The 24,264-nt window shown below is 53.7% G+C and overlaps 35 non-coding genes across 35 annotated transcripts; 17 read left to right on the top strand and 18 right to left on the bottom strand.

The window, feature by feature from the left end:
* Positions 1-363: 363 nt before the first annotated feature.
* Positions 364-436, bottom strand: TRNAR-ACG (transfer RNA arginine (anticodon ACG)). The gene has a single exon. It is a non-coding gene; the product is annotated as a tRNA-Arg (tRNA).
* A 734-nt stretch (positions 437-1,170) lies between these two features.
* TRNAE-UUC (transfer RNA glutamic acid (anticodon UUC)) lies at positions 1,171-1,241 on the top strand. Its single transcript has one exon. It is a non-coding gene; the product is annotated as a tRNA-Glu (tRNA).
* A 505-nt stretch (positions 1,242-1,746) lies between these two features.
* Positions 1,747-1,819, bottom strand: TRNAR-ACG (transfer RNA arginine (anticodon ACG)). Its single transcript has one exon. It is a non-coding gene; the product is annotated as a tRNA-Arg (tRNA).
* A 734-nt stretch (positions 1,820-2,553) lies between these two features.
* Positions 2,554-2,625, top strand: TRNAE-UUC (transfer RNA glutamic acid (anticodon UUC)). The gene has a single exon. It is a non-coding gene; the product is annotated as a tRNA-Glu (tRNA).
* Positions 2,626-3,130: 505 nt separating this feature from the next.
* On the bottom strand, positions 3,131-3,203 carry TRNAR-ACG (transfer RNA arginine (anticodon ACG)). Its single transcript has one exon. It is a non-coding gene; the product is annotated as a tRNA-Arg (tRNA).
* Positions 3,204-3,937: 734 nt separating this feature from the next.
* On the top strand, positions 3,938-4,009 carry TRNAE-UUC (transfer RNA glutamic acid (anticodon UUC)). The gene has a single exon. It is a non-coding gene; the product is annotated as a tRNA-Glu (tRNA).
* A 505-nt stretch (positions 4,010-4,514) lies between these two features.
* TRNAR-ACG (transfer RNA arginine (anticodon ACG)) lies at positions 4,515-4,587 on the bottom strand. Its single transcript has one exon. It is a non-coding gene; the product is annotated as a tRNA-Arg (tRNA).
* A 734-nt stretch (positions 4,588-5,321) lies between these two features.
* Positions 5,322-5,393, top strand: TRNAE-UUC (transfer RNA glutamic acid (anticodon UUC)). Its single transcript has one exon. It is a non-coding gene; the product is annotated as a tRNA-Glu (tRNA).
* Positions 5,394-5,899: 506 nt separating this feature from the next.
* Positions 5,900-5,972, bottom strand: TRNAR-ACG (transfer RNA arginine (anticodon ACG)). The gene has a single exon. It is a non-coding gene; the product is annotated as a tRNA-Arg (tRNA).
* A 734-nt stretch (positions 5,973-6,706) lies between these two features.
* TRNAE-UUC (transfer RNA glutamic acid (anticodon UUC)) lies at positions 6,707-6,778 on the top strand. Its single transcript has one exon. It is a non-coding gene; the product is annotated as a tRNA-Glu (tRNA).
* A 505-nt stretch (positions 6,779-7,283) lies between these two features.
* TRNAR-ACG (transfer RNA arginine (anticodon ACG)) lies at positions 7,284-7,359 on the bottom strand. Its single transcript has one exon. It is a non-coding gene; the product is annotated as a tRNA-Arg (tRNA).
* Positions 7,360-8,093: 734 nt separating this feature from the next.
* Positions 8,094-8,165, top strand: TRNAE-UUC (transfer RNA glutamic acid (anticodon UUC)). Its single transcript has one exon. It is a non-coding gene; the product is annotated as a tRNA-Glu (tRNA).
* A 505-nt stretch (positions 8,166-8,670) lies between these two features.
* TRNAR-ACG (transfer RNA arginine (anticodon ACG)) lies at positions 8,671-8,743 on the bottom strand. Its single transcript has one exon. It is a non-coding gene; the product is annotated as a tRNA-Arg (tRNA).
* Positions 8,744-9,477: 734 nt separating this feature from the next.
* Positions 9,478-9,549, top strand: TRNAE-UUC (transfer RNA glutamic acid (anticodon UUC)). Its single transcript has one exon. It is a non-coding gene; the product is annotated as a tRNA-Glu (tRNA).
* A 505-nt stretch (positions 9,550-10,054) lies between these two features.
* TRNAR-ACG (transfer RNA arginine (anticodon ACG)) lies at positions 10,055-10,127 on the bottom strand. The gene has a single exon. It is a non-coding gene; the product is annotated as a tRNA-Arg (tRNA).
* A 734-nt stretch (positions 10,128-10,861) lies between these two features.
* On the top strand, positions 10,862-10,933 carry TRNAE-UUC (transfer RNA glutamic acid (anticodon UUC)). Its single transcript has one exon. It is a non-coding gene; the product is annotated as a tRNA-Glu (tRNA).
* A 505-nt stretch (positions 10,934-11,438) lies between these two features.
* TRNAR-ACG (transfer RNA arginine (anticodon ACG)) lies at positions 11,439-11,514 on the bottom strand. The gene has a single exon. It is a non-coding gene; the product is annotated as a tRNA-Arg (tRNA).
* A 734-nt stretch (positions 11,515-12,248) lies between these two features.
* TRNAE-UUC (transfer RNA glutamic acid (anticodon UUC)) lies at positions 12,249-12,320 on the top strand. Its single transcript has one exon. It is a non-coding gene; the product is annotated as a tRNA-Glu (tRNA).
* Positions 12,321-12,825: 505 nt separating this feature from the next.
* On the bottom strand, positions 12,826-12,898 carry TRNAR-ACG (transfer RNA arginine (anticodon ACG)). Its single transcript has one exon. It is a non-coding gene; the product is annotated as a tRNA-Arg (tRNA).
* Positions 12,899-13,632: 734 nt separating this feature from the next.
* Positions 13,633-13,704, top strand: TRNAE-UUC (transfer RNA glutamic acid (anticodon UUC)). Its single transcript has one exon. It is a non-coding gene; the product is annotated as a tRNA-Glu (tRNA).
* A 505-nt stretch (positions 13,705-14,209) lies between these two features.
* On the bottom strand, positions 14,210-14,282 carry TRNAR-ACG (transfer RNA arginine (anticodon ACG)). Its single transcript has one exon. It is a non-coding gene; the product is annotated as a tRNA-Arg (tRNA).
* A 734-nt stretch (positions 14,283-15,016) lies between these two features.
* Positions 15,017-15,088, top strand: TRNAE-UUC (transfer RNA glutamic acid (anticodon UUC)). Its single transcript has one exon. It is a non-coding gene; the product is annotated as a tRNA-Glu (tRNA).
* A 505-nt stretch (positions 15,089-15,593) lies between these two features.
* Positions 15,594-15,666, bottom strand: TRNAR-ACG (transfer RNA arginine (anticodon ACG)). The gene has a single exon. It is a non-coding gene; the product is annotated as a tRNA-Arg (tRNA).
* Positions 15,667-16,400: 734 nt separating this feature from the next.
* Positions 16,401-16,472, top strand: TRNAE-UUC (transfer RNA glutamic acid (anticodon UUC)). The gene has a single exon. It is a non-coding gene; the product is annotated as a tRNA-Glu (tRNA).
* Positions 16,473-16,977: 505 nt separating this feature from the next.
* Positions 16,978-17,050, bottom strand: TRNAR-ACG (transfer RNA arginine (anticodon ACG)). The gene has a single exon. It is a non-coding gene; the product is annotated as a tRNA-Arg (tRNA).
* A 734-nt stretch (positions 17,051-17,784) lies between these two features.
* TRNAE-UUC (transfer RNA glutamic acid (anticodon UUC)) lies at positions 17,785-17,856 on the top strand. Its single transcript has one exon. It is a non-coding gene; the product is annotated as a tRNA-Glu (tRNA).
* A 499-nt stretch (positions 17,857-18,355) lies between these two features.
* TRNAR-ACG (transfer RNA arginine (anticodon ACG)) lies at positions 18,356-18,428 on the bottom strand. Its single transcript has one exon. It is a non-coding gene; the product is annotated as a tRNA-Arg (tRNA).
* Positions 18,429-19,162: 734 nt separating this feature from the next.
* Positions 19,163-19,234, top strand: TRNAE-UUC (transfer RNA glutamic acid (anticodon UUC)). Its single transcript has one exon. It is a non-coding gene; the product is annotated as a tRNA-Glu (tRNA).
* A 505-nt stretch (positions 19,235-19,739) lies between these two features.
* Positions 19,740-19,815, bottom strand: TRNAR-ACG (transfer RNA arginine (anticodon ACG)). Its single transcript has one exon. It is a non-coding gene; the product is annotated as a tRNA-Arg (tRNA).
* Positions 19,816-20,549: 734 nt separating this feature from the next.
* On the top strand, positions 20,550-20,621 carry TRNAE-UUC (transfer RNA glutamic acid (anticodon UUC)). Its single transcript has one exon. It is a non-coding gene; the product is annotated as a tRNA-Glu (tRNA).
* A 505-nt stretch (positions 20,622-21,126) lies between these two features.
* On the bottom strand, positions 21,127-21,199 carry TRNAR-ACG (transfer RNA arginine (anticodon ACG)). Its single transcript has one exon. It is a non-coding gene; the product is annotated as a tRNA-Arg (tRNA).
* A 734-nt stretch (positions 21,200-21,933) lies between these two features.
* Positions 21,934-22,005, top strand: TRNAE-UUC (transfer RNA glutamic acid (anticodon UUC)). Its single transcript has one exon. It is a non-coding gene; the product is annotated as a tRNA-Glu (tRNA).
* A 505-nt stretch (positions 22,006-22,510) lies between these two features.
* On the bottom strand, positions 22,511-22,583 carry TRNAR-ACG (transfer RNA arginine (anticodon ACG)). Its single transcript has one exon. It is a non-coding gene; the product is annotated as a tRNA-Arg (tRNA).
* Positions 22,584-23,317: 734 nt separating this feature from the next.
* Positions 23,318-23,389, top strand: TRNAE-UUC (transfer RNA glutamic acid (anticodon UUC)). The gene has a single exon. It is a non-coding gene; the product is annotated as a tRNA-Glu (tRNA).
* Positions 23,390-23,894: 505 nt separating this feature from the next.
* TRNAR-ACG (transfer RNA arginine (anticodon ACG)) lies at positions 23,895-23,970 on the bottom strand. Its single transcript has one exon. It is a non-coding gene; the product is annotated as a tRNA-Arg (tRNA).
* Positions 23,971-24,264: the final 294 nt, after the last annotated feature.

Below are 24,264 nucleotides of genomic sequence, written 5' to 3'. Positions count from 1 at the left end.
CAGTATGAGGGCTGGACTTGCAAGAAGAAGGGCCGACTACAAGCGGCTTGGGTATGAGGTGCATACCAATGTCTGCGGCTTTCATACCCGAGATCTCGTCTGCACCCACCTTTGAGGCGTGACGTGTCCCCCGCACCCCCCGTCAAGAGAGCAACGGTGGGACCACATTTGGAAAACAGGCCGCCTTGCATTGAAACCGTTGCTGCAAGACGTTAAAGGCCAGAGGAAAGAAGGGCGCCCTGACAGACCGTCATTTCCGCTGACCTCGAGTGTTAAGCGTTCAGTACCTCGGCCAAGGCTAGGGAGAAGACAGAGACTACGCAATCACAATTGGGGTTAAATTAAAAACAAAACGCGCTTCCCCGAGCCAGGTAGGAGTCGAACCTACAATCTTCTGATCCGTAGTCAGACGCGTTATCCATTGCGCCACTGGCCCTCGTGGGTCTGCGCATACCCCTATCCTTCCACAAAAGGGAGGTGCTGTGCTTGCCCCCTCCCCACATTACACAGCTCTTTAGAAAATAATGCTACTCTTCATTTCGGAGCTGACTCTCAAGCCGCTTCATCTTCCAGTCCTATCTAGAAAGGAAGGCCCTGAAAAGTTGGCAGCAATTGCAAAGCAGGATTTGCCTTCATTTATTGGGGTTGGGGGGGTGGGGTCAATCGGTCAGGGGCTTACTTCCCCACACACTTCAGGAGCGCCACAGGGACTCTTCTCCAGCCTGCCAATAGGCTGCAGATATTTGCCCCCAGCCAATGCTGCACTTTGGGGGCAAGGGGCAGGTTTCAGGTGGCAAGATGGGCAGCAAAGGGTTAATGAGGCGTGCCCCAGCACTCACGCGCCTCCGAGAGGAACTGCAGACTCTCTTGCCCATTTTAGCAAAAGGGGACCGTCCATCCCTGATAGGGCTCGAACCGCTGCCCTTGGTTCTTGCGTGTTCTCTCAAGCTAGTCATTTTTAGATTGGTCTTGGTATTGTGCTTTGCTTAGCCACTGTAAGCAATGACAGCTCAATACCACAGCAGCGTAAAGCTTGATTTCTGCCACTGAAAGTGCATCTCGGTCATTTGCGTGGGACACCACCGGTCAAGCTTCTCAAGCATCCTGCCAGTGGTGGACCCATGGGGCACTGCTCTCAGGATCTCCATAACCTGCTTCTTGCTGACAGCCTCCCATATGGTCTAGCGGTTAGGATTCCTGGTTTTCACCCAGGCGGCCCGGTTCGACTCCCGGTATGGGAAGACTAGCCTTTTCTACATAGAACTCCCGATTCCGTTTCTGTTGCATTTACATTTTGAGAAAAGCCTGAATTTCCCCACATTGTTTCCCTTGGGGCCCCGGCGGCCCCATGCAGTCTGTCCGTGTTTCAGGCTCCCGATTCCTCAGTATGAGGGCTGGACTTGCAAGAAGAAGGGCCGACTACAAGCGGCTTGGGTATGAGGTGCATACCAATGTCTGCGGCTTTCATACCCGAGATCTCGTCTGCACCCACCTTTGAGGCGTGACGTGTCCCCCGCACCCCCCGTCAAGAGAGCAACGGTGGGACCACATTTGGAAAACAGGCCGCCTTGCATTGAAACCGTTGCTGCAAGACGTTAAAGGCCAGAGGAAAGAAGGGCGCCCTGACAGACCGTCATTTCCGCTGACCTCGAGTGTTAAGCGTTCAGTACCTCGGCCAAGGCTAGGGAGAAGACAGAGACTACGCAATCACAATTGGGGTTAAATTAAAAACAAAACGCGCTTCCCCGAGCCAGGTAGGAGTCGAACCTACAATCTTCTGATCCGTAGTCAGACGCGTTATCCATTGCGCCACTGGCCCTCGTGGGTCTGCGCATACCCCTATCCTTCCACAAAAGGGAGGTGCTGTGCTTGCCCCCTCCCCACATTACACAGCTCTTTAGAAAATAATGCTACTCTTCATTTCGGAGCTGACTCTCAAGCCGCTTCATCTTCCAGTCCTATCTAGAAAGGAAGGCCCTGAAAAGTTGGCAGCAATTGCAAAGCAGGATTTGCCTTCATTTATTGGGGTTGGGGGGGTGGGGTCAATCGGTCAGGGGCTTACTTCCCCACACACTTCAGGAGCGCCACAGGGACTCTTCTCCAGCCTGCCAATAGGCTGCAGATATTTGCCCCCAGCCAATGCTGCACTTTGGGGGCAAGGGGCAGGTTTCAGGTGGCAAGACGGGCAGCAAAGGGTTAATGAGGCGTGCCCCAGCACTCACGCGCCTCCGAGAGGAACTGCAGACTCTCTTGCCCATTTTAGCAAAAGGGGACCGTCCATCCCTGATAGGGCTCGAACCGCTGCCCTTGGTTCTTGCGTGTTCTCTCAAGCTAGTCATTTTTAGATTGGTCTTGGTATTGTGCTTTGCTTAGCCACTGTAAGCAATGACAGCTCAATACCAGAGCAGCGTAAAGCTTGATTTCTGCCACTGAAAGTGCATCTCGGTCATTTGCGTGGGACACCACCGGTCAAGCTTCTCAAGCATCCTGCCAGTGGTGGACCCATGGGGCACTGCTCTCAGGATCTCCATAACCTGCTTCTTGCTGACAGCCTCCCATATGGTCTAGCGGTTAGGATTCCTGGTTTTCACCCAGGCGGCCCGGGTTCGACTCCCGGTATGGGAAGACTAGCCTTTTCTACATAGAACTCCCGATTCCGTTTCTGTTGCATTTACATTTTGAGAAAAGCCTGAATTTCCCCACATTGTTTCCCTTGGGGCCCCGGCGGCCCCATGCAGTCTGTCCGTGTTTCAGGCTCCCGATTCCTCAGTATGAGGGCTGGACTTGCAAGAAGAAGGGCCGACTACAAGCGGCTTGGGTATGAGGTGCATACCAATGTCTGCGGCTTTCATACCCGAGATCTCGTCTGCACCCACCTTTGAGGCGTGACGTGTCCCCCGCACCCCCCGTCAAGAGAGCAACGGTGGGACCACATTTGGAAAACAGGCCGCCTTGCATTGAAACCGTTGCTGCAAGACGTTAAAGGCCAGAGGAAAGAAGGGCGCCCTGACAGACCGTCATTTCCGCTGACCTCGAGTGTTAAGCGTTCAGTACCTCGGCCAAGGCTAGGGAGAAGACAGAGACTACGCAATCACAATTGGGGTTAAATTAAAAACAAAACGCGCTTCCCCGAGCCAGGTAGGAGTCGAACCTACAATCTTCTGATCCGTAGTCAGACGCGTTATCCATTGCGCCACTGGCCCTCGTGGGTCTGCGCATACCCCTATCCTTCCACAAAAGGGAGGTGCTGTGCTTGCCCCCTCCCCACATTACACAGCTCTTTAGAAAATAATGCTACTCTTCATTTCGGAGCTGACTCTCAAGCCGCTTCATCTTCCAGTCCTATCTAGAAAGGAAGGCCCTGAAAAGTTGGCAGCAATTGCAAAGCAGGATTTGCCTTCATTTATTGGGGTTGGGGGGGTGGGGTCAATCGGTCAGGGGCTTACTTCCCCACACACTTCAGGAGCGCCACAGGGACTCTTCTCCAGCCTGCCAATAGGCTGCAGATATTTGCCCCCAGCCAATGCTGCACTTTGGGGGCAAGGGGCAGGTTTCAGGTGGCAAGACGGGCAGCAAAGGGTTAATGAGGCGTGCCCCAGCACTCACGCGCCTCCGAGAGGAACTGCAGACTCTCTTGCCCATTTTAGCAAAAGGGGACCGTCCATCCCTGATAGGGCTCGAACCGCTGCCCTTGGTTCTTGCGTGTTCTCTCAAGCTAGTCATTTTTAGATTGGTCTTGGTATTGTGCTTTGCTTAGCCACTGTAAGCAATGACAGCTCAATACCAGAGCAGCGTAAAGCTTGATTTCTGCCACTGAAAGTGCATCTCGGTCATTTGCGTGGGACACCACCGGTCAAGCTTCTCAAGCATCCTGCCAGTGGTGGACCCATGGGGCACTGCTCTCAGGATCTCCATAACCTGCTTCTTGCTGACAGCCTCCCATATGGTCTAGCGGTTAGGATTCCTGGTTTTCACCCAGGCGGCCCGGGTTCGACTCCCGGTATGGGAAGACTAGCCTTTTCTACATAGAACTCCCGATTCCGTTTCTGTTGCATTTACATTTTGAGAAAAGCCTGAATTTCCCCACATTGTTTCCCTTGGGGCCCCGGCGGCCCCATGCAGTCTGTCCGTGTTTCAGGCTCCCGATTCCTCAGTATGAGGGCTGGACTTGCAAGAAGAAGGGCCGACTACAAGCGGCTTGGGTATGAGGTGCATACCAATGTCTGCGGCTTTCATACCCGAGATCTCGTCTGCACCCACCTTTGAGGCGTGACGTGTCCCCCGCACCCCCCGTCAAGAGAGCAACGGTGGGACCACATTTGGAAAACAGGCCGCCTTGCATTGAAACCGTTGCTGCAAGACGTTAAAGGCCAGAGGAAAGAAGGGCGCCCTGACAGACCGTCATTTCCGCTGACCTCGAGTGTTAAGCGTTCAGTACCTCGGCCAAGGCTAGGGAGAAGACAGAGACTACGCAATCACAATTGGGGTTAAATTAAAAACAAAACGCGCTTCCCCGAGCCAGGTAGGAGTCGAACCTACAATCTTCTGATCCGTAGTCAGACGCGTTATCCGTTGCGCCACTGGCCCTCGTGGGTCTGCGCATACCCCTATCCTTCCACAAAAGGGAGGTGCTGTGCTTGCCCCCTCCCCACATTACACAGCTCTTTAGAAAATAATGCTACTCTTCATTTCGGAGCTGACTCTCAAGCCGCTTCATCTTCCAGTCCTATCTAGAAAGGAAGGCCCTGAAAAGTTGGCAGCAATTGCAAAGCAGGATTTGCCTTCATTTATTGGGGTTGGGGGGGTGGGGTCAATCGGTCAGGGGCTTACTTCCCCACACACTTCAGGAGCGCCACAGGGACTCTTCTCCAGCCTGCCAATAGGCTGCAGATATTTGCCCCCAGCCAATGCTGCACTTTGGGGGCAAGGGGCAGGTTTCAGGTGGCAAGACGGGCAGCAAAGGGTTAATGAGGCGTGCCCCAGCACTCACGCGCCTCCGAGAGGAACTGCAGACTCTCTTGCCCATTTTAGCAAAAGGGGACCGTCCATCCCTGATAGGGCTCGAACCGCTGCCCTTGGTTCTTGCGTGTTCTCTCAAGCTAGTCATTTTTAGATTGGTCTTGGTATTGTGCTTTGCTTAGCCACTGTAAGCAATGACAGCTCAATACCAGAGCAGCGTAAAGCTTGATTTCTGCCACTGAAAGTGCATCTCGGTCATTTGCGTGGGACACCACCGGTCAAGCTTCTCAAGCATCCTGCCAGTGGTGGACCCATGGGGCACTGCTCTCAGGATCTCCATAACCTGCTTCTTGCTGACAGCCTCCCATATGGTCTAGCTGTTAGGATTCCTGGTTTTCACCCAGGCGGCCCGGGTTCGACTCCCGGTATGGGAAGACTAGCCTTTTCTACATAGAACTCCCGATTCCGTTTCTGTTGCATTTACATTTTGAGAAAAGCCTGAATTTCCCCACATTGTTTCCCTTGGGGCCCCATGCGGCCCCATGCAGTCTGTCCGTGTTTCAGGCTCCCGATTCCTCAGTATGAGGGCTGGACTTGCAAGAAGAAGGGCCGACTACAAGCGGCTTGGGTATGAGGTGCATACCAATGTCTGCGGCTTTCATACCCGAGATCTCGTCTGCACCCACCTTTGAGGCGTGACGTGTCCCCCGCACCCCCCGTCAAGAGAGCAACGGTGGGACCACATTTGGAAAACAGGCCGCCTTGCATTGAAACCGTTGCTGCAAGACGTTAAAGGCCAGAGGAAAGAAGGGCGCCCTGACAGACCGTCATTTCCGCTGACCTCGAGTGTTAAGCGTTCAGTACCTCGGCCAAGGCTAGGGAGAAGACAGAGACTACGCAATCACAATTGGGGTTAAATTAAAAACAAAACGCGCTTCCCCGAGCCAGGTAGGAGTCGAACCTACAATCTTCTGATCCGTAGTCAGACGCGTTATCCATTGCGCCACTGGCCCTCGTGGGTCTGCGCATACCCCTATCCTTCCACAAAAGGGAGGTGCTGTGCTTGCCCCCTCCCCACATTACACAGCTCTTTAGAAAATAATGCTACTCTTCATTTCGGAGCTGACTCTCAAGCCGCTTCATCTTCCAGTCCTATCTAGAAAGGAAGGCCCTGAAAAGTTGGCAGCAATTGCAAAGCAGGATTTGCCTTCATTTATTGGGGTTGGGGGGGTGGGGTCAATCGGTCAGGGGCTTACTTCCCCACACACTTCAGGAGCGCCACAGGGACTCTTCTCCAGCCTGCCAATAGGCTGCAGATATTTGCCCCCAGCCAATGCTGCACTTTGGGGGCAAGGGGCAGGTTTCAGGTGGCAAGACGGGCAGCAAAGGGTTAATGAGGCGTGCCCCAGCACTCACGCGCCTCCGAGAGGAACTGCAGACTCTCTTGCCCATTTTAGCAAAAGGGGACCGTCCATCCCTGATAGGGCTCGAACCGCTGCCCTTGGTTCTTGCGTGTTCTCTCAAGCTAGTCATTTTTAGATTGGTCTTGGTATTGTGCTTTGCTTAGCCACTGTAAGCAATGACAGCTCAATACCAGAGCAGCGTAAAGCTTGATTTCTGCCACTGAAAGTGCATCTCGGTCATTTGCGTGGGACACCACCGGTCAAGCTTCTCAAGCATCCTGCCAGTGGTGGACCCATGGGGCACTGCTCTCAGGATCTCCATAACCTGCTTCTTGCTGACAGCCTCCCATATGGTCTAGCGGTTAGGATTCCTGGTTTTCACCCAGGCGGCCCGGGTTCGACTCCCGGTATGGGAAGACTAGCCTTTTCTACATAGAACTCCCGATTCCGTTTCTGTTGCATTTACATTTTGAGAAAAGCCTGAATTTCCCCACATTGTTTCCCTTGGGGCCCCGGCGGCCCCATGCAGTCTGTCCGTGTTTCAGGCTCCCGATTCCTCAGTATGAGGGCTGGACTTGCAAGAAGAAGGGCTGACTACAAGCGGCTTGGGTATGAGGTGCATACCAATGTCTGCGGCTTTCATACCCGAGATCTCGTCTGCACCCACCTTTGAGGCGTGACGTGTCCCCCGCACCCCCCGTCAAGAGAGCAACGGTGGGACCACATTTGGAAAACAGGCCGCCTTGCATTGAAACCGTTGCTGCAAGACGTTAAAGGCCAGAGGAAAGAAGGGCGCCCTGACAGACCGTCATTTCCGCTGACCTCGAGTGTTAAGCGTTCAGTACCTCGGCCAAGGCTAGGGAGAAGACAGAGACTACGCAATCACAATTGGGGTTAAATTAAAAACAAAACGCGCTTCCCCGAGCCAGGTAGGAGTCGAACCTACTACAATCTTCTGATCCGTAGTCAGACGCGTTATCCATTGCGCCACTGGCCCTCGTGGGTCTGCGCATACCCCTATCCTTCCACAAAAGGGAGGTGCTGTGCTTGCCCCCTCCCCACATTACACAGCTCTTTAGAAAATAATGCTACTCTTCATTTCGGAGCTGACTCTCAAGCCGCTTCATCTTCCAGTCCTATCTAGAAAGGAAGGCCCTGAAAAGTTGGCAGCAATTGCAAAGCAGGATTTGCCTTCATTTATTGGGGTTGGGGGGGTGGGGTCAATCGGTCAGGGGCTTACTTCCCCACACACTTCAGGAGCGCCACAGGGACTCTTCTCCAGCCTGCCAATAGGCTGCAGATATTTGCCCCCAGCCAATGCTGCACTTTGGGGGCAAGGGGCAGGTTTCAGGTGGCAAGACGGGCAGCAAAGGGTTAATGAGGCGTGCCCCAGCACTCACGCGCCTCCGAGAGGAACTGCAGACTCTCTTGCCCATTTTAGCAAAAGGGGACCGTCCATCCCTGATAGGGCTCGAACCGCTGCCCTTGGTTCTTGCGTGTTCTCTCAAGCTAGTCATTTTTAGATTGGTCTTGGTATTGTGCTTTGCTTAGCCACTGTAAGCAATGACAGCTCAATACCAGAGCAGCGTAAAGCTTGATTTCTGCCACTGAAAGTGCATCTCGGTCATTTGCGTGGGACACCACCGGTCAAGCTTCTCAAGCATCCTGCCAGTGGTGGACCCATGGGGCACTGCTCTCAGGATCTCCATAACCTGCTTCTTGCTGACAGCCTCCCATATGGTCTAGCGGTTAGGATTCCTGGTTTTCACCCAGGCGGCCCGGGTTCGACTCCCGGTATGGGAAGACTAGCCTTTTCTACATAGAACTCCCGATTCCGTTTCTGTTGCATTTACATTTTGAGAAAAGCCTGAATTTCCCCACATTGTTTCCCTTGGGGCCCCGGCGGCCCCATGCAGTCTGTCCGTGTTTCAGGCTCCCGATTCCTCAGTATGAGGGCTGGACTTGCAAGAAGAAGGGCCGACTACAAGCGGCTTGGGTATGAGGTGCATACCAATGTCTGCGGCTTTCATACCCGAGATCTCGTCTGCACCCACCTTTGAGGCGTGACGTGTCCCCCGCACCCCCCGTCAAGAGAGCAACGGTGGGACCACATTTGGAAAACAGGCCGCCTTGCATTGAAACCGTTGCTGCAAGACGTTAAAGGCCAGAGGAAAGAAGGGCGCCCTGACAGACCGTCATTTCCGCTGACCTCGAGTGTTAAGCGTTCAGTACCTCGGCCAAGGCTAGGGAGAAGACAGAGACTACGCAATCACAATTGGGGTTAAATTAAAAACAAAACGCGCTTCCCCGAGCCAGGTAGGAGTCGAACCTACAATCTTCTGATCCGTAGTCAGACGCGTTATCCATTGCGCCACTGGCCCTCGTGGGTCTGCGCATACCCCTATCCTTCCACAAAAGGGAGGTGCTGTGCTTGCCCCCTCCCCACATTACACAGCTCTTTAGAAAATAATGCTACTCTTCATTTCGGAGCTGACTCTCAAGCCGCTTCATCTTCCAGTCCTATCTAGAAAGGAAGGCCCTGAAAAGTTGGCAGCAATTGCAAAGCAGGATTTGCCTTCATTTATTGGGGTTGGGGGGGTGGGGTCAATCGGTCAGGGGCTTACTTCCCCACACACTTCAGGAGCGCCACAGGGACTCTTCTCCAGCCTGCCAATAGGCTGCAGATATTTGCCCCCAGCCAATGCTGCACTTTGGGGGCAAGGGGCAGGTTTCAGGTGGCAAGACGGGCAGCAAAGGGTTAATGAGGCGTGCCCCAGCACTCACGCGCCTCCGAGAGGAACTGCAGACTCTCTTGCCCATTTTAGCAAAAGGGGACCGTCCATCCCTGATAGGGCTCGAACCGCTGCCCTTGGTTCTTGCGTGTTCTCTCAAGCTAGTCATTTTTAGATTGGTCTTGGTATTGTGCTTTGCTTAGCCACTGTAAGCAATGACAGCTCAATACCAGAGCAGCGTAAAGCTTGATTTCTGCCACTGAAAGTGCATCTCGGTCATTTGCGTGGGACACCACCGGTCAAGCTTCTCAAGCATCCTGCCAGTGGTGGACCCATGGGGCACTGCTCTCAGGAGCTCCATAACCTGCTTCTTGCTGACAGCCTCCCATATGGTCTAGCGGTTAGGATTCCTGGTTTTCACCCAGGCGGCCCGGGTTCGACTCCCGGTATGGGAAGACTAGCCTTTTCTACATAGAACTCCCGATTCCGTTTCTGTTGCATTTACATTTTGAGAAAAGCCTGAATTTCCCCACATTGTTTCCCTTGGGGCCCCGGCGGCCCCATGCAGTCTGTCCGTGTTTCAGGCTCCCGATTCCTCAGTATGAGGGCTGGACTTGCAAGAAGAAGGGCCGACTACAAGCGGCTTGGGTATGAGGTGCATACCAATGTCTGCGGCTTTCATACCCGAGATCTCGTCTGCACCCACCTTTGAGGCGTGACGCGTCCCCCGCACCCCCCGTCAAGAGAGCAACGGTGGGACCACATTTGGAAAACAGGCCGCCTTGCATTGAAACCGTTGCTGCAAGACGTTAAAGGCCAGAGGAAAGAAGGGCGCCCTGACAGACCGTCATTTCCGCTGACCTCGAGTGTTAAGCGTTCAGTACCTCGGCCAAGGCTAGGGAGAAGACAGAGACTACGCAATCACAATTGGGGTTAAATTAAAAACAAAACGCGCTTCCCCGAGCCAGGTAGGAGTCGAACCTACAATCTTCTGATCCGTAGTCAGACGCGTTATCCATTGCGCCACTGGCCCTCGTGGGTCTGCGCATACCCCTATCCTTCCACAAAAGGGAGGTGCTGTGCTTGCCCCCTCCCCACATTACACAGCTCTTTAGAAAATAATGCTACTCTTCATTTCGGAGCTGACTCTCAAGCCGCTTCATCTTCCAGTCCTATCTAGAAAGGAAGGCCCTGAAAAGTTGGCAGCAATTGCAAAGCAGGATTTGCCTTCATTTATTGGGGTTGGGGGGGTGGGGTCAATCGGTCAGGGGCTTACTTCCCCACACACTTCAGGAGCGCCACAGGGACTCTTCTCCAGCCTGCCAATAGGCTGCAGATATTTGCCCCCAGCCAATGCTGCACTTTGGGGGCAAGGGGCAGGTTTCAGGTGGCAAGACGGGCAGCAAAGGGTTAATGAGGCGTGCCCCAGCACTCACGCGCCTCCGAGAGGAACTGCAGACTCTCTTGCCCATTTTAGCAAAAGGGGACCGTCCATCCCTGATAGGGCTCGAACCGCTGCCCTTGGTTCTTGCGTGTTCTCTCAAGCTAGTCATTTTTAGATTGGTCTTGGTATTGTGCTTTGCTTAGCCACTGTAAGCAATGACAGCTCAATACCAGAGCAGCGTAAAGCTTGATTTCTGCCACTGAAAGTGCATCTCGGTCATTTGCGTGGGACACCACCGGTCAAGCTTCTCAAGCATCCTGCCAGTGGTGGACCCATGGGGCACTGCTCTCAGGATCTCCATAACCTGCTTCTTGGTGACAGCCCCCCATATGGTCTAGCGGTTAGGATTCCTGGTTTTCACCCAGGCGGCCCGGGTTCGACTCCCGGTATGGGAAGACTAGCCTTTTCTACATAGAACTCCCGATTCCGTTTCTGTTGCATTTACATTTTGAGAAAAGCCTGAATTTCCCCACATTGTTTCCCTTGGGGCCCCGGCGGCCCCATGCAGTCTGTCCGTGTTTCAGGCTCCCGATTCCTCAGTATGAGGGCTGGACTTGCAAGAAGAAGGGCCGACTACAAGCGGCTTGGGTATGAGGTGCATACCAATGTCTGCGGCTTTCATACCCGAGATCTCGTCTGCACCCACCTTTGAGGCGTGACGTGTCCCCCGCACCCCCCGTCAAGAGAGCAACGGTGGGACCACATTTGGAAAACAGGCCGCCTTGCATTGAAACCGTTGCTGCAAGACGTTAAAGGCCAGAGGAAAGAAGGGCGCCCTGACAGACCGTCATTTCCGCTGACCTCGAGTGTTAAGCGTTCAGTACCTCGGCCAAGGCTAGGGAGAAGACAGAGACTACGCAATCACAATTGGGGTTAAATTAAAAACAAAACGCGCTTCCCCGAGCCAGGTAGGAGTCGAACCTACTACAATCTTCTGATCCGTAGTCAGACGCGTTATCCGTTGCGCCACTGGCCCTCGTGGGTCTGCGCATACCCCTATCCTTCCACAAAAGGGAGGTGCTGTGCTTGCCCCCTCCCCACATTACACAGCTCTTTAGAAAATAATGCTACTCTTCATTTCGGAGCTGACTCTCAAGCCGCTTCATCTTCCAGTCCTATCTAGAAAGGAAGGCCCTGAAAAGTTGGCAGCAATTGCAAAGCAGGATTTGCCTTCATTTATTGGGGTTGGGGGGGCGGGGTCAATCGGTCAGGGGCTTACTTCCCCACACACTTCAGGAGCGCCACAGGGACTCTTCTCCAGCCTGCCAATAGGCTGCAGATATTTGCCCCCAGCCAATGCTGCACTTTGGGGGCAAGGGGCAGGTTTCAGGTGGCAAGACGGGCAGCAAAGGGTTAATGAGGCGTGCCCCAGCACTCACGCGCCTCCGAGAGGAACTGCAGACTCTCTTGCCCATTTTAGCAAAAGGGGACCGTCCATCCCTGATAGGGCTCGAACCGCTGCCCTTGGTTCTTGCGTGTTCTCTCAAGCTAGTCATTTTTAGATTGGTCTTGGTATTGTGCTTTGCTTAGCCACTGTAAGCAATGACAGCTCAATACCAGAGCAGCGTAAAGCTTGATTTCTGCCACTGAAAGTGCATCTCGGTCATTTGCGTGGGACACCACCGGTCAAGCTTCTCAAGCATCCTGCCAGTGGTGGACCCATGGGGCACTGCTCTCAGGATCTCCATAACCTGCTTCTTGCTGACAGCCTCCCATATGGTCTAGCGGTTAGGATTCCTGGTTTTCACCCAGGCGGCCCGGGTTCGACTCCCGGTATGGGAAGACTAGCCTTTTCTACATAGAACTCCCGATTCCGTTTCTGTTGCATTTACATTTTGAGAAAAGCCTGAATTTCCCCACATTGTTTCCCTTGGGGCCCCGGCGGCCCCATGCAGTCTGTCCGTGTTTCAGGCTCCCGATTCCTCAGTATGAGGGCTGGACTTGCAAGAAGAAGGGCCGACTACAAGCGGCTTGGGTATGAGGTGCATACCAATGTCTGCGGCTTTCATACCCGAGATCTCGTCTGCACCCACCTTTGAGGCGTGACGTGTCCCCCGCACCCCCCGTCAAGAGAGCAACGGTGGGACCACATTTGGAAAACAGGCCGCCTTGCATTGAAACCGTTGCTGCAAGACGTTAAAGGCCAGAGGAAAGAAGGGCGCCCTGACAGACCGTCATTTCCGCTGACCTCGAGTGTTAAGCGTTCAGTACCTCGGCCAAGGCTAGGGAGAAGACAGAGACTACGCAATCACAATTGGGGTTAAATTAAAAACAAAACGCGCTTCCCCGAGCCAGGTAGGAGTCGAACCTACAATCTTCTGATCCGTAGTCAGACGCGTTATCCATTGCGCCACTGGCCCTCGTGGGTCTGCGCATACCCCTATCCTTCCACAAAAGGGAGGTGCTGTGCTTGCCCCCTCCCCACATTACACAGCTCTTTAGAAAATAATGCTACTCTTCATTTCGGAGCTGACTCTCAAGCCGCTTCATCTTCCAGTCCTATCTAGAAAGGAAGGCCCTGAAAAGTTGGCAGCAATTGCAAAGCAGGATTTGCCTTCATTTATTGGGGTTGGGGGGGTGGGGTCAATCGGTCAGGGGCTTACTTCCCCACACACTTCAGGAGCGCCACAGGGACTCTTCTCCAGCCTGCCAATAGGCTGCAGATATTTGCCCCCAGCCAATGCTGCACTTTGGGGGCAAGGGGCAGGTTTCAGGTGGCAAGACGGGCAGCAAAGGGTTAATGAGGCGTGCCCCAGCACTCACGCGCCTCCGAGAGGAACTGCAGACTCTCTTGCCCATTTTAGCAAAAGGGGACCGTCCATCCCTGATAGGGCTCGAACCGCTGCCCTTGGTTCTTGCGTGTTCTCTCAAGCTAGTCATTTTTAGATTGGTCTTGGTATTGTGCTTTGCTTAGCCACTGTAAGCAATGACAGCTCAATACCAGAGCAGCGTAAAGCTTGATTTCTGCCACTGAAAGTGCATCTCGGTCATTTGCGTGGGACACCACCGGTCAAGCTTCTCAAGCATCCTGCCAGTGGTGGACCCATGGGGCACTGCTCTCAGGATCTCCATAACCTGCTTCTTGCTGACAGCCTCCCATATGGTCTAGCGGTTAGGATTCCTGGTTTTCACCCAGGCGGCCCGGGTTCGACTCCCGGTATGGGAAGACTAGCCTTTTCTACATAGAACTCCCGATTCCGTTTCTGTTGCATTTACATTTTGAGAAAAGCCTGAATTTCCCCACATTGTTTCCCTTGGGGCCCCGGCGGCCCCATGCAGTCTGTCCGTGTTTCAGGCTCCCGATTCCTCAGTATGAGGGCTGGACTTGCAAGAAGAAGGGCCGACTACAAGCGGCTTGGGTATGAGGTGCATACCAATGTCTGCGGCTTTCATACCCGAGATCTCGTCTGCACCCACCTTTGAGGCGTGACGTGTCCCCCGCACCCCCCGTCAAGAGAGCAACGGTGGGACCACATTTGGAAAACAGGCCGCCTTGCATTGAAACCGTTGCTGCAAGACGTTAAAGGCCAGAGGAAAGAAGGGCGCCCTGACAGACCGTCATTTCCGCTGACCTCGAGTGTTAAGCGTTCAGTACCTCGGCCAAGGCTAGGGAGAAGACAGAGACTACGCAATCACAATTGGGGTTAAATTAAAAACAAAACGCGCTTCCCCGAGCCAGGTAGGAGTCGAACCTACAATCTTCTGATCCGTAGTCAGACGCGTTATCCATTGCGCCACTGGCCCTCGTGGGTCTGCGCATACCCCTATCCTTCCACAAAAGGGAGGTGCTGTGCTTGCCCCCTCCCCACATTACACAGCTCTTTAGAAAATAATGCTACTCTTCATTTCGGAGCTGACTCTCAAGCCGCTTCATCTTCCAGTCCTATCTAGAAAGGAAGGCCCTGAAAAGTTGGCAGCAATTGCAAAGCAGGATTTGCCTTCATTTATTGGGGTTGGGGGGGTGGGGTCAATCGGTCAGGGGCTTACTTCCCCACACACTTCAGGAGCGCCACAGGGACTCTTCTCCAGCCTGCCAATAGGCTGCAGATATTTGCCCCCAGCCAATGCTGCACTTTGGGGGCAAGGGGCAGGTTTCAGGTGGCAAGACGGGCAGCAAAGGGTTAATGAGGCGTGCCCCAGCACTCACGCGCCTCCGAGAGGAACTGCAGACTCTCTTGCCCATTTTAGCAAAAGGGGACCGTCCATCCCTGATAGGGCTCGAACCGCTGCCCTTGGTTCTTGCGTGTTCTCTCAAGCTAGTCATTTTTAGATTGGTCTTGGTATTGTGCTTTGCTTAGCCACTGTAAGCAATGACAGCTCAATACCAGAGCAGCGTAAAGCTTGATTTCTGCCACTGAAAGTGCATCTCGGTCATTTGCGTGGGACACCACCGGTCAAGCTTCTCAAGCATCCTGCCAGTGGTGGACCCATGGGGCACTGCTCTCAGGATCTCCATAACCTGCTTCTTGCTGACAGCCTCCCATATGGTCTAGCGGTTAGGATTCCTGGTTTTCACCCAGGCGGCCCGGGTTCGACTCCCGGTATGGGAAGACTAGCCTTTTCTACATAGAACTCCCGATTCCGTTTCTGTTGCATTTACATTTTGAGAAAAGCCTGAATTTCCCCACATTGTTTCCCTTGGGGCCCCGGCGGCCCCATGCAGTCTGTCCGTGTTTCAGGCTCCCGATTCCTCAGTATGAGGGCTGGACTTGCAAGAAGAAGGGCCGACTACAAGCGGCTTGGGTATGAGGTGCATACCAATGTCTGCGGCTTTCATACCCGAGATCTCGTCTGCACCCACCTTTGAGGCGTGACGTGTCCCCCGCACCCCCCGTCAAGAGAGCAACGGTGGGACCACATTTGGAAAACAGGCCGCCTTGCATTGAAACCGTTGCTGCAAGACGTTAAAGGCCAGAGGAAAGAAGGGCGCCCTGACAGACCGTCATTTCCGCTGACCTCGAGTGTTAAGCGTTCAGTACCTCGGCCAAGGCTAGGGAGAAGACAGAGACTACGCAATCACAATTGGGGTTAAATTAAAAACAAAACGCGCTTCCCCGAGCCAGGTAGGAGTCGAACCTACAATCTTCTGATCCGTAGTCAGACGCGTTATCCATTGCGCCACTGGCCCTCGTGGGTCTGCGCATACCCCTATCCTTCCACAAAAGGGAGGTGCTGTGCTTGCCCCCTCCCCACATTACACAGCTCTTTAGAAAATAATGCTACTCTTCATTTCGGAGCTGACTCTCAAGCCGCTTCATCTTCCAGTCCTATCTAGAAAGGAAGGCCCTGAAAAGTTGGCAGCAATTGCAAAGCAGGATTTGCCTTCATTTATTGGGGTTGGGGGGGTGGGGTCAATCGGTCAGGGGCTTACTTCCCCACACACTTCAGGAGCGCCACAGGGACTCTTCTCCAGCCTGCCAATAGGCTGCAGATATTTGCCCCCAGCCAATGCTGCACTTTGGGGGCAAGGGGCAGGTTTCAGGTGGCAAGACGGGCAGCAAAGGGTTAATGAGGCGTGCCCCAGCACTCACGCGCCTCCGAGAGGAACTGCAGACTCTCTTGCCCATTTTAGCAAAAGGGGACCGTCCATCCCTGATAGGGCTCGAACCGCTGCCCTTGGTTCTTGCGTGTTCTCTCAAGCTAGTCATTTTTAGATTGGTCTTGGTATTGTGCTTTGCTTAGCCACTGTAAGCAATGACAGCTCAATACCAGAGCAGCGTAAAGCTTGATTTCTGCCACTGAAAGTGCATCTCGGTCATTTGCGTGGGACACCACCGGTCAAGCTTCTCAAGCATCCTGCCAGTGGTGGACCCATGGGGCACTGCTCTCAGGATCTCCATAACCTGCTTCTTGCTGACAGCCTCCCATATGGTCTAGCTGTTAGGATTCCTGGTTTTCACCCAGGCGGCCCGGGTTCGACTCCCGGTATGGGAAGACTAGCCTTTTCTACATAGAACTCCCGATTCCGTTTCTGTTGCATTTACATTTTGAGAAAAGCCTGAATTTCCCCACATTGTTTCCCTTGGGGCCCCGGCGGCCCCATGCAGTCTGTCCGTGTTTCAGGCTCCCGATTCCTCAGTATGAGGGCTGGACTTGCAAGAAGAAGGGCCGACTACAAGCGGCTTGGGTATGAGGTGCATACCAATGTCTGCGGCTTTCATACCCGAGATCTCGTCTGCACCCACCTTTGAGGCGTGACGTGTCCCCCGCACCCCCCGTCAAGAGAGCAACGGTGGGACCACATTTGGAAAACAGGCCGCCTTGCATTGAAACCGTTGCTGCAAGACGTTAAAGGCCAGAGGAAAGAAGGGCGCCCTGGCAGACCGTCATTTCCGCTGACCTCGAGTGTTAAGCGTTCAGTACCTCGGCCAAGGCTAGGGAGAAGACAGAGACTACGCAATCACAATTGGGGTTAAATTAAAAACAAAACGCGCTTCCCCGAGCCAGGTAGGAGTCGAACCTACAATCTTCTGATCCGTAGTCAGACGCGTTATCCGTTGCGCCACTGGCCCTCGTGGGTCTGCGCATACCCCTATCCTTCCACAAAAGGGAGGTGCTGTGCTTGCCCCCTCCCCACATTACACAGCTCTTTAGAAAATAATGCTACTCTTCATTTCGGAGCTGACTCTCAAGCCGCTTCATCTTCCAGTCCTATCTAGAAAGGAAGGCCCTGAAAAGTTGGCAGCAATTGCAAAGCAGGATTTGCCTTCATTTATTGGGGTTGGGGGGGTGGGGTCAATCGGTCAGGGGCTTACTTCCCCACACACTTCAGGAGCGCCACAGGGACTCTTCTCCAGCCTGCCAATAGGCTGCAGATATTTGCCCCCAGCCAATGCTGCACTTTGGGGGCAAGGGGCAGGTTTCAGGTGGCAAGACGGGCAGCAAAGGGTTAATGAGGCGTGCCCCAGCACTCACGCGCCTCCGAGAGGAACTGCAGACTCTCTTGCCCATTTTAGCAAAAGGGGACCGTCCATCCCTGATAGGGCTCGAACCGCTGCCCTTGGTTCTTGCGTGTTCTCTCAAGCTAGTCATTTTTAGATTGGTCTTGGTATTGTGCTTTGCTTAGCCACTGTAAGCAATGACAGCTCAATACCAGAGCAGCGTAAAGCTTGATTTCTGCCACTGAAAGTGCATCTCGGTCATTTGCGTGGGACACCACCGGTCAAGCTTCTCAAGCATCCTGCCAGTGGTGGACCCATGGGGCACTGCTCTCAGGATCTCCATAACCTGCTTCTTGCTGACAGCCTCCCATATGGTCTAGCTGTTAGGATTCCTGGTTTTCACCCAGGAGGCCCGGGTTCGACTCCCGGTATGGGAAGACTAGCCTTTTCTACATAGAACTTCCGTTTCTGTTGCATTTACATTTTGAGAAAAGCCTGAATTTCCCCACATTGTTTCCCTTGGGGCCCCGGCGGCCCCATGCAGTCTGTCCGTGTTTCAGGCTCCCGATTCCTCAGTATGAGGGCTGGACTTGCAAGAAGAAGGGCCGACTACAAGCGGCTTGGGTATGAGGTGCATACCAATGTCTGCGGCTTTCATACCCGAGATCTCGTCTGCACCCACCTTTGAGGCGTGACGTGTCCCCCGCACCCCCCGTCAAGAGAGCAACGGTGGGACCACATTTGGAAAACAGGCCGCCTTGCATTGAAACCGTTGCTGCAAGACGTTAAAGGCCAGAGGAAAGAAGGGCGCCCTGACAGACCGTCATTTCCGCTGACCTCGAGTGTTAAGCGTTCAGTACCTCGGCCAAGGCTAGGGAGAAGACAGAGACTACGCAATCACAATTGGGGTTAAATTAAAAACAAAACGCGCTTACCCGAGCCAGGTAGGAGTCGAACCTACAATCTTCTGATCCGTAGTCAGACGCGTTATCCATTGCGCCACTGGCCCTCGTGGGTCTGCACATACCCCTATCCTTCCACAAAAGGGAGGTGCTGTGCTTGCCCCCTCCCCACATTACACAGCTCTTTAGAAAATAATGCTACTCTTCATTTCGGAGCTGACTCTCAAGCCGCTTCATCTTCCAGTCCTATCTAGAAAGGAAGGCCCTGAAAAGTTGGCAGCAATTGCAAAGCAGGATTTGCCTTCATTTATTGGGGTTGGGGGGGTGGGGTCAATCGGTCAGGGGCTTACTTCCCCACACACTTCAGGAGCGCCACAGGGACTCTTCTCCAGCCTGCCAATAGGCTGCAGATATTTGCCCCCAGCCAATGCTGCACTTTGGGGGCAAGGGGCAGGTTTCAGGTGGCAAGACGGGCAGCAAAGGGTTAATGAGGCGTGCCCCAGCACTCACGCGCCTCCGAGAGGAACTGCAGACTCTCTTGCCCATTTTAGCAAAAGGGGACCGTCCATCCCTGATAGGGCTCGAACCGCTGCCCTTGGTTCTTGCGTGTTCTCTCAAGCTAGTCATTTTTAGATTGGTCTTGGTATTGTGCTTTGCTTAGCCACTGTAAGCAATGACAGCTCAATACCAGAGCAGCGTAAAGCTTGATTTCTGCCACTGAAAGTGCATCTCGGTCATTTGCGTGGGACACCACCGGTCAAGCTTCTCAAGCATCCTGCCAGTGGTGGACCCATGGGGCACTGCTCTCAGGATCTCCATAACCTGCTTCTTGCTGACAGCCTCCCATATGGTCTAGCGGTTAGGATTCCTGGTTTTCACCCAGGCGGCCCGGGTTCGACTCCCGGTATGGGAAGACTAGCCTTTTCTACATAGAACTCCCGATTCCGTTTCTGTTGCATTTACATTTTGAGAAAAGCCTGAATTTCCCCACATTGTTTCCCTTGGGGCCCCGGCGGCCCCATGCAGTCTGTCCGTGTTTCAGGCTCCCGATTCCTCAGTATGAGGGCTGGACTTGCAAGAAGAAGGGCTGACTACAAGCGGCTTGGGTATGAGGTGCATACCAATGTCTGCGGCTTTCATACCCGAGATCTCGTCTGCACCCACCTTTGAGGCGTGACGTGTCCCCCGCACCCCCCGTCAAGAGAGCAACGGTGGGACCACATTTGGAAAACAGGCCGCCTTGCATTGAAACCGTTGCTGCAAGACGTTAAAGGCCAGAGGAAAGAAGGGCGCCCTGACAGACCGTCATTTCCGCTGACCTCGAGTGTTAAGCGTTCAGTACCTCGGCCAAGGCTAGGGAGAAGACAGAGACTACGCAATCACAATTGGGGTTAAATTAAAAACAAAACGCGCTTCCCCGAGCCAGGTAGGAGTCGAACCTACTACAATCTTCTGATCCGTAGTCAGACGCGTTATCCATTGCGCCACTGGCCCTCGTGGGTCTGCGCATACCCCTATCCTTCCACAAAAGGGAGGTGCTGTGCTTGCCCCCTCCCCACATTACACAGCTCTTTAGAAAATAATGCTACTCTTCATTTCGGAGCTGACTCTCAAGCCGCTTCATCTTCCAGTCCTATCTAGAAAGGAAGGCCCTGAAAAGTTGGCAGCAATTGCAAAGCAGGATTTGCCTTCATTTATTGGGGTTGGGGGGGTGGGGTCAATCGGTCAGGGGCTTACTTCCCCACACACTTCAGGAGCGCCACAGGGACTCTTCTCCAGCCTGCCAATAGGCTGCAGATATTTGCCCCCAGCCAATGCTGCACTTTGGGGGCAAGGGGCAGGTTTCAGGTGGCAAGACGGGCAGCAAAGGGTTAATGAGGCGTGCCCCAGCACTCACGCGCCTCCGAGAAGAACTGCAGACTCTCTTGCCCATTTTAGCAAAAGGGGACCGTCCATCCCTGATAGGGCTCGGACCGCTGCCCTTGGTTCTTGCGTGTTCTCTCAAGCTAGTCATTTTTAGATTGGTCTTGGTATTGTGCTTTGCTTAGCCACTGTAAGCAATGACAGCTCAATACCAGAGCAGCGTAAAGCTTGATTTCTGCCACTGAAAGTGCATCTCGGTCATTTGCGTGGGACACCACCGGTCAAGCTTCTCAAGCATCCTGCCAGTGGTGGACCCATGGGGCACTGCTCTCAGGATCTCCATAACCTGCTTCTTGCTGACAGCCTCCCATATGGTCTAGCGGTTAGGATTCCTGGTTTTCACCCAGGCGGCCCGGGTTCGACTCCCGGTATGGGAAGACTAGCCTTTTCTACATAGAACTCCCGATTCCGTTTCTGTTGCATTTACATTTTGAGAAAAGCCTGAATTTCCCCACATTGTTTCCCTTGGGGCCCCGGCGGCCCCATGCAGTCTGTCCGTGTTTCAGGCTCCCGATTCCTCAGTATGAGGGCTGGACTTGCAAGAAGAAGGGCCGACTACAAGCGGCTTGGGTATGAGGTGCATACCAATGTCTGCGGCTTTCATACCCGAGATCTCGTCTGCACCCACCTTTGAGGCGTGACGTGTCCCCCGCACCCCCCGTCAAGAGAGCAACGGTGGGACCACATTTGGAAAACAGGCCGCCTTGCATTGAAACCGTTGCTGCAAGACGTTAAAGGCCAGAGGAAAGAAGGGCGCCCTGACAGACCGTCATTTCCGCTGACCTCGAGTGTTAAGCGTTCAGTACCTCGGCCAAGGCTAGGGAGAAGACAGAGACTACGCAATCACAATTGGGGTTAAATTAAAAACAAAACGCGCTTCCCCGAGCCAGGTAGGAGTCGAACCTACAATCTTCTGATCCGTAGTCAGACGCGTTATCCATTGCGCCACTGGCCCTCGTGGGTCTGCGCATACCCCTATCCTTCCACAAAAGGGAGGTGCTGTGCTTGCCCCCTCCCCACATTACACAGCTCTTTAGAAAATAATGCTACTCTTCATTTCGGAGCTGACTCTCAAGCCGCTTCATCTTCCAGTCCTATCTAGAAAGGAAGGCCCTGAAAAGTTGGCAGCAATTGCAAAGCAGGATTTGCCTTCATTTATTGGGGTTGGGGGGGTGGGGTCAATCGGTCAGGGGCTTACTTCCCCACACACTTCAGGAGCGCCACAGGGACTCTTCTCCAGCCTGCCAATAGGCTGCAGATATTTGCCCCCAGCCAATGCTGCACTTTGGGGGCAAGGGGCAGGTTTCAGGTGGCAAGACGGGCAGCAAAGGGTTAATGAGGCGTGCCCCAGCACTCACGCGCCTCCGAGAGGAACTGCAGACTCTCTTGCCCATTTTAGCAAAAGGGGACCGTCCATCCCTGATAGGGCTCGAACCGCTGCCCTTGGTTCTTGCGTGTTCTCTCAAGCTAGTCATTTTTAGATTGGTCTTGGTATTGTGCTTTGCTTAGCCACTGTAAGCAATGACAGCTCAATACCAGAGCAGCGTAAAGCTTGATTTCTGCCACTGAAAGTGCATCTCGGTCATTTGCGTGGGACACCACCGGTCAAGCTTCTCAAGCATCCTGCCAGTGGTGGACCCATGGGGCACTGCTCTCAGGATCTCCATAACCTGCTTCTTGCTGACAGCCTCCCATATGGTCTAGCGGTTAGGATTCCTGGTTTTCACCCAGGCGGCCCGGGTTCGACTCCCGGTATGGGAAGACTAGCCTTTTCTACATAGAACTCCCGATTCCGTTTCTGTTGCATTTACATTTTGAGAAAAGCCTGAATTTCCCCACATTGTTTCCCTTGGGGCCCCGGCGGCCCCATGCAGTCTGTCCGTGTTTCAGGCTCCCGATTCCTCAGTATGAGGGCTGGACTTGCAAGAAGAAGGGCCGACTACAAGCGGCTTGGGTATGAGGTGCATACCAATGTCTGCGGCTTTCATACCCGAGATCTCGTCTGCACCCACCTTTGAGGCGTGACGTGTCCCCCGCACCCCCCGTCAAGAGAGCAACGGTGGGACCACATTTGGAAAACAGGCCGCCTTGCATTGAAACCGTTGCTGCAAGACGTTAAAGGCCAGAGGAAAGAAGGGCGCCCTGACAGACCGTCATTTCCGCTGACCTCGAGTGTTAAGCGTTCAGTACCTCGGCCAAGGCTAGGGAGAAGACAGAGACTACGCAATCACAATTGGGGTTAAATTAAAAACAAAACGCGCTTCCCCGAGCCAGGTAGGAGTCAAACCTACAATCTTCTGATCCGTAGTCAGACGCGTTATCCATTGCGCCACTGGCCCTCGTGGGTCTGCGCATACCCCTATCCTTCCACAAAAGGGAGGTGCTGTGCTTGCCCCCTCCCCACATTACACAGCTCTTTAGAAAATAATGCTACTCTTCATTTCGGAGCTGACTCTCAAGCCGCTTCATCTTCCAGTCCTATCTAGAAAGGAAGGCCCTGAAAAGTTGGCAGCAATTGCAAAGCAGGATTTGCCTTCATTTATTGGGGTTGGGGGGGTGGGGTCAATCGGTCAGGGGCTTACTTCCCCACACACTTCAGGAGCGCCACAGGGACTCTTCTCCAGCCTGCCAATAGGCTGCAGATATTTGCCCCCAGCCAATGCTGCACTTTGGGGGCAAGGGGCAGGTTTCAGGTGGCAAGACGGGCAGCAAAGGGTTAATGAGGCGTGCCCCAGCACTCACGCGCCTCCGAGAGGAACTGCAGACTCTCTTGCCCATTTTAGCAAAAGGGGACCGTCCATCCCTGATAGGGCTCGAACCGCTGCCCTTGGTTCTTGCGTGTTCTCTCAAGCTAGTCATTTTTAGATTGGTCTTGGTATTGTGCTTTGCTTAGCCACTGTAAGCAATGACAGCTCAATACCAGAGCAGCGTAAAGCTTGATTTCTGCCACTGAAAGTGCATCTCGGTCATTTGCGTGGGACACCACCGGTCAAGCTTCTCAAGCATCCTGCCAGTGGTGGACCCATGGGGCACTGCTCTCAGGATCTCCATAACCTGCTTCTTGCTGACAGCCTCCCATATGGTCTAGCGGTTAGGATTCCTGGTTTTCACCCAGGCGGCCCGGGTTCGACTCCCGGTATGGGAAGACTAGCCTTTTCTACATAGAACTCCCGATTCCGTTTCTGTTGCATTTACATTTTGAGAAAAGCCTGAATTTCCCCACATTGTTTCCCTTGGGGCCCCGGCGGCCCCATGCAGTCTGTCCGTGTTTCAGGCTCCCGATTCCTCAGTATGAGGGCTGGACTTGCAAGAAGAAGGGCCGACTACAAGCGGCTTGGGTATGAGGTGCATACCAATGTCTGCGGCTTTCATACCCGAGATCTCGTCTGCACCCACCTTTGAGGCGTGACGTGTCCCCCGCACCCCCCGTCAAGAGAGCAACGGTGGGACCACATTTGGAAAACAGGCCGCCTTGCATTGAAACCGTTGCTGCAAGACGTTAAAGGCCAGAGCAAAGAAGGGCGCCCTGACAGACCGTCATTTCCGCTGACCTCGAGTGTTAAGCGTTCAGTACCTCGGCCAAGGCTAGGGAGAAGACAGAGACTACGCAATCACAATTGGGGTTAAATTAAAAACAAAACGCGCTTCCCCGAGCCAGGTAGGAGTCGAACCTACTACAATCTTCTGATCCGTAGTCAGACGCGTTATCCATTGCGCCACTGGCCCTCGTGGGTCTGCGCATACCCCTATCCTTCCACAAAAGGGAGGTGCTGTGCTTGCCCCCTCCCCACATTACACAGCTCTTTAGAAAATAATGCTACTCTTCATTTCGGAGCTGACTCTCAAGCCGCTTCATCTTCCAGTCCTATCTAGAAAGGAAGGCCCTGAAAAGTTGGCAGCAATTGCAAAGCAGGATTTGCCTTCATTTATTGGGGTTGGGGGGGTGGGGTCAATCGGTCAGGGGCTTACTTCCCCACACACTTCAGGAGCGCCACAGGGACTCTTCTCCAGCCTGCCAAT

The sequence above is a fragment of the Ambystoma mexicanum genome, chromosome 4p, assembly GCF_040938575.1.
Source record: "Ambystoma mexicanum isolate Mex_15411 chromosome 4p, UKY_AmexF1_1, whole genome shotgun sequence".
Classification (NCBI taxonomy): domain Eukaryota; kingdom Metazoa; phylum Chordata; class Amphibia; order Caudata; family Ambystomatidae; genus Ambystoma; species Ambystoma mexicanum.
The sequence above is the reverse complement of the archived record's forward strand: the minus strand, read 5'-3'. Positions and strand labels throughout refer to the sequence as shown.